Source organism: Galeopterus variegatus, unplaced genomic scaffold, assembly GCF_000696425.1.
Source record: "Galeopterus variegatus unplaced genomic scaffold, G_variegatus-3.0.2 Scaffold206, whole genome shotgun sequence".
Classification (NCBI taxonomy): domain Eukaryota; kingdom Metazoa; phylum Chordata; class Mammalia; order Dermoptera; family Cynocephalidae; genus Galeopterus; species Galeopterus variegatus.
The window spans coordinates 603,059-609,305 of NW_007726317.1; positions in this window are offsets into that span (position 1 = coordinate 603,059).

A 6,247-nucleotide genomic window follows, 5' to 3' on the forward strand; every position below is an offset into this window, starting at 1 on the left:
TCATTTCAGTTGATTAATTATCAGTATCTGCTGATGGTGGGGGCAACAAGACTGCTCTGATGAGAGAATTATTGAAGCACATGTTTAGAATATTTATCACTAAGCACACATTGTATAAACTTAGCATATTTATCATGTTCTATCTGTATGGGATCTTTCTTCCCCAAAATAGATTAAACAGTACTGCTCATGCTGTAGGCAAGTTCCCTTCCAGATATGGTACTGTACCCTTTATAGAGAAGTTTATTGTTCTTATATGTAACACCAATAGCCCCTAATGTAAACAAGTGTGACTTTGGAGGTGGTTCTTGTGTCTCTCAGCCTTAGGCAGAACTACTCCAAAATAGAGCACAAATTGTCATCTCTAGCCACATCAAGTTGATCTTTGGCCAACCAATCCCCGATAGTACAACTACTGTTTAAAGGAAAAGTAATAATTTGTGTAAATTAATATTAATCATTTAAATGACAAAGGTGATAAGTTGACTAGATTTAAATTAAAATATTAAAATCAATATCCTTCAACATAATCTATATGTAATGATCTTCAAAGAAACTTGTTCCCTGTATTTATTGAACATGATAGTAAAAACTACCATTTATTGATTCCCTACTATATGTCAGACACTAAGCTGCTTTAGATGTGTTTCCTCATTTAATCTCTACAACAAGCTTGAGGCTGATATTAGTATTATCACTCCTTATCATAGCTTAAGAAAGTAAGGCATAAAGAGACTAAGTCACTTGCCTACGGTCTCTTATCTTAGATGTAGCCAGGTTGTCATTTAAATTGCTTCTCTGTCTGATCCCTGAGTTGGGGCTCTTGATTACCATGCTGGCATTCTCCCTTCTGCTTCTTAGACAAAGACCATTATGCTAGGAGTCAGACCTGGGTTATGATCCGAGTCCAACAACACCATCTCTGGGATATTTTTACCCTCTCTGGATCCCAGTTTCCCCATATATTCATCTCATCTTCCCCATGGATTCAATATGTGGTTCTCAAATCTTTACCTCTTTTCTTATCTCCCTTCCTGAGCTTCACCATAATACTTATTTATATATTTGCCTTCCAGACATTTATACATTAATATGTCCAAATTGGACACTAACCCAACCACCTCCTCCCATATTGATCTCTATCTCAGTGAATGGTGTTACCAGCCACCTAGTTGCCCAAGTACCGTCGCCTCCCCCACACCCCTCTTCTCTCCACCTCCACCACTGTGGCAGTGCCAGCATAATCACCTCTCCCAAGGAGTTCTGACACAGAGTCGCTTAACTGGTCTCCTCCACACCATTCCCCACCTTGCATCCAAAGTGAGCTTTGGAAAACCCAAACCTCATCAGGCCACTCACCTGCTCAGAATCTTTCAATTGCTCCGCATCTGTCCTTAGACAAATTCCCAGGACCTTACAGTTGCTGTCTCTTGTCTTGCTGCTTTCCTCCCAACAACCACTGCTTTAGTTGATCTGAACTAATTTCGGTTTCTTTAACTTTTCTCTCACTTTCTTGCCCTTCTCAACTTTTGTTTGCTCCAATCTGGGGAGCACGCTCCTCTCTAATTTCTAATTTCTACCCGTGCTTTGAGTCTGAAGCTGTATTGGGCGTCCCCACACCACTCGGCTGCCCTTGCTCCTGCCCCGGCCCCTTCAGAGGCTTCCCCTCCTTGTAGTCACCGCCTGTCACTCTTCACCGGCAGATTGTGAAGACCGAAGTCAGAGATCTTGGTCTTGGTTACTATTAACCAGCAGTTCCCAGACATATTATCGACTTCATTTATAAAATGAAAATTATAATAACTGCCCTGCCTATATCTCAGAGTTTTGGGAGATATTTGAGAAAACATTTTTTTATTGAAACATAATTGATTACACATATTTGTGGGTTTACAGAGTTGACTATTAATACCTGTGTACTATATGTGATGATCAAATCAGGATAATTAGCATATTCATCATTACAAAATGTAATCATTCTTTGTGTCTATTAACCAATTTTTCGCAAACGCCCCTTCCCCTCCCCCTTTCCCACCTCTAGTAACCACAGTTCTGTTCTCTCCTTCTGAAAGTTCAATGTATTATTGTGATCTTTCCTTCCTTATTTCTTCCTTCCTTCCTTCCTTCCTTCCTTCCTTCCTTCCTTCCTTCCTTCCTTCCTTTCTCTCTCTCTCTCTCTCTCTCTTTCTTTTTCTTTCTTAGCTCCACTTATGAGTGAGGACATGCAGTATTTTTCTTTCTGTGTCTGGCTTATTTCACTTAACATAATTTTCTCCAGGCTCATCCATGTTGCTGCAAATGGCAGAATTTCATTCCTTTTTATGGCTGAGTAGTATCCCAATGTGTATATACACTACATTTTCCACATCCAATAATTCATCAATGGACATTTAAGTTGGTTCTATAACTTGTCTATTGTAAACAGAGCAATGATAAACATGGGAGTGCAGGTATCCCTTGAACATGATGATTTCCATTCCTTTGGGTATATTCCCAGCAGTGAGATTGCTGGATTGTAAGGTAGTTCTATCTGTAGTTGTTTGAGGAAACTCCACACTATTTTTTGTAATGGCTGCACTAATTTACAGTCTCATCAACAGTGTAGGAGGGTTCCCCTTTCTCTGCATCCTCTCCAGCATTTGTTATTCTCTGTCTTTTTTAATAATAAGCAGTCTAACTGGGGTGAGATGATATCTCAACGTGGTTTTGATTTGCATTTCCCTGATGCTTAGTGATGTTGAGCATTTTTTCATATGTCTGTTGGCCATGCGTATGTCCTCCTTTGAGAAATATCTATTCAGCATCTTTAATCATTTTTTAATCTGTTTTTTTTTTTTTTTTTTACTGTTAAGTTGTTTGAGTTCCTTGAATATTCTGGATATTAATCCTTTGTCATATATATAGTTTGCAAATATTTTCTTCCATTCCATAGGTTGTCTTTTCACTCAATTGCTTCCTTTGCTGTGCAGAAGTTTTTAGTTTGATACAATCCCATTTATTTATTTATTCTTTTGTTGCCTGTACTTTTGTGGTCTTATTTGTAAAATCTTTGCCTAGTCCTAAATCCTGAAGTGTTTCCTCTACATTTTCTTCTAGGAGTTTTACAGTTTCAGATCTTGATAAAACATTTAAAAATATATAAAACAATAAACAAACCAGGCACCAAAAGATTTAATTCTAACATTTGTACTTATCTTCCTATGGCCCAATTCTTTTCGTGTGTGTCCTTTTTTAAAAGTTTTTGGTGGTGGTTGTTAAAACGTACAAACATAAAATTTACCATTTTAATCACTTTTAAGTGTACAATTCAGTGGCATTAAATACATTCACAATGTTGTGCAACTATCACCACTTTCCCATTCCAGAACTTTTTAATCATTTCAAAGAGAAACTATATCCATTAAACAATAACTTTCTATTCTTCCCTCTCTCTAGCCCCTGGTAACCATCATTCTACTTTAAGTCTCTATGAATTTGCCTATTCTGGGTACCTCGTATAAGTGGAATCATACAATATTTCTCTTTTTGTGTTTAGCTTGTTTCCACCAGCATGATATTTTCAAGGTTCATCCATGTTGTGGCATGTATTAGAATTTCCTTCCTTTCTGATAATGAATAATATTACATTGTATGCATATACCATATTTTGTTTATTCATTCATCTATTGATGACACTCGAGTTGTTCTTACTTTTTGGTTATTATGAATAATGATGCTAAGAACATTGGTGTACAAATATTGTTTGATTCCTTGCTTTAAATTCTTCTGGGTATGTATCTAGGAGTGATATTGCTGGATCATGTGGTAATTCTGTTTAATTTTTTGAGGAACCGACCCAGCTATTCTTACTACTCACTTACTTTTCTCCCATAATGATTGCCTTCTAATGCCACATGTCAAGAAGGTAGCAGAGTTTCAGGATCTAGTCCCATTTGGGAATACCTATGCCTTCTTGATTTCCAATCAGGATGGCTCAATTTCATGGTATTGATAACACCTGTCCTACTAAAAGGAACCAAATTCTTTCATTTTCCTTCTCTATTGAACTTCTCAAATATTTGAAAACATAATTGGATGACAGAAAACATAAAATTATAGCTCTGAGCATTTAAACCAGAAGTTTCCCTATGGGAAAATTGATCTTTGGTTGATTCGAATGACTGGATTGATTAGATGATTTACGGTTGGGGTGTAGACAGCTCAGTTGCCTTCGGGCCTAAGTTAGCAGCACAGGACTCGTGGTGTCCAGTGTTACCACACCCCTGACATCCATGTACATATTAAACCAGAAACTACTATTTGCTTTATTGCTATTAAGCCTAGAAATTTATCATGCTCCTAAAACTTGTCAGCTTTTCTCAGACATCATGAGGCTTGATGTACCCACATGGAGCTATATGAAGCCCCATTGTTTATGGATCACTTTCTTTTCCATTTTCTCCCTCTTGTGACTTTTTCCATCATTTTTTTCAGCATCTGAAAAATGCATTCAAAAGATTACAAACAGCAGTTGGTAATCAGTGCATAACAGCTTTTTGTGTATAATACAATCATTAGGTGTACATTAGACATTTGGCATAATAGGAATACTGTCACCGTAATAGAACTCTGTCAAAGTACCAATGCCTCCCGCTTTGAAAATGCACAGATCAATTTTATATCACTCTATGGATGAGGAAAAGTATGGCATTACTCTGTGACAAAGTTCAACTGACTTTGCTTATCAAATTATGAAGAAAAACAGTACACATGTAAATGTGTTAATACCAATTTCTCTTACATGCCACTTAATATCCTTCAATCTTTTCCTTGTTGAAGCTGTATTCTTGAGGCTTTTAAGCTAAATTTGAGCATGATTTTAAGTCACGTCCATAGCCAGTACTACAGCATTAGTGAAAGAAGATTTATGATGTCAGGTATTGAGCATATCCCAGTTAAAACTAAAGTGCTTTACTTATATGAAATATTCAGGAAAGGAACATTTATAGAGACAAAAGCAGATTAGTAGTTGCCTAGGACTAGAGGTGAGAACAAGGAGTGACTGCAAATGGGCATGAAGGATCTTCTGGGGGTGTTGAAAATGTTCTACATGAAATAAGATTTTGGCAATAATTGTACAACTCTGTAAATTTACTAAAAATCATTCACTTGTATACTGGAAATGTGCTAATTTTAAAGTATGTAAATTGATCCCCAAAAAGCTGTTTCAAATAAATAAAAAATTAACTGCTATGAACATCCTTGTATCTTTGTGGTCCTGGGTAAACATATCCATAGAATTAATTCTGAGATGCAGAATGGCTGATCAAAAGGATATTTATTTAAATTTTTGATGGAAACCACCAAATTGTCTTTCAAAGTTAATGCACCAATGTAGTCTCCTACCAATAGTATATGTCACTATGCATTTCTCCAGAATGTTGTCAATATCTGATAATCCTAATCTTGTGTGTTTTTGATACTGTGGAAAAATGCTTGCTGTAGTTAATTTTCTCTTATTACTGGGTTGTTTTAGCCATTTATTTATTTATTTATTTATTTATTTATTTTTGTCCTTTTTGAGACCTGCCGCACCGTGCTCAGCCAGTGAGCACTGTGAACGCACCAGTCATCCCTATATAGGATCCGAACCCATGGCGGGAGCGCTGCTGCGCTACCAGCGCGGCACTCTCCCGAGTGCGCCACGTGCTCGGCCCTTAGCCATTTAAAAATATTTTTACTGTCTGTATTTCTCTATAAATTATATCTTTTATCCATTTTAAAGAATGGGTTATTTGTCATTTCCTTATTGACTTGTATATTCTTAAATATTCTGCATATTAATTTTCCCTGTTATGTATACTGCAAACATCTTTTTCTATTACAGTGGTTGAAATATTATAGCCCATGAGCCAAAACTGACCGACTGTCTGTTTTTCTTTTTTTATTTAATTTTTTATTTTGAAATAATTATAGAATCAAATGAAGTTGCAAAGATAATACAGAAAGGTACCATGTGACCTTCACCCAGTTTCCCGCAATGGTTACATTTTACATAATTATAGTACAATATCAAAGCCAGGAAATTCATACTGGTACAATGTGTGCTTATGTCTCGGCCAATTTTCACATGTGTAGATTCATGTAGTTACCACCTCAATAGAGATACAGAACTACTTCATTATCACAAAGGTCTCCCTCATGTTACCTCTTCATAGTCACAGCCATGTCCCTATCTCCAACCATGCCTAACCCCTAACCACTAATC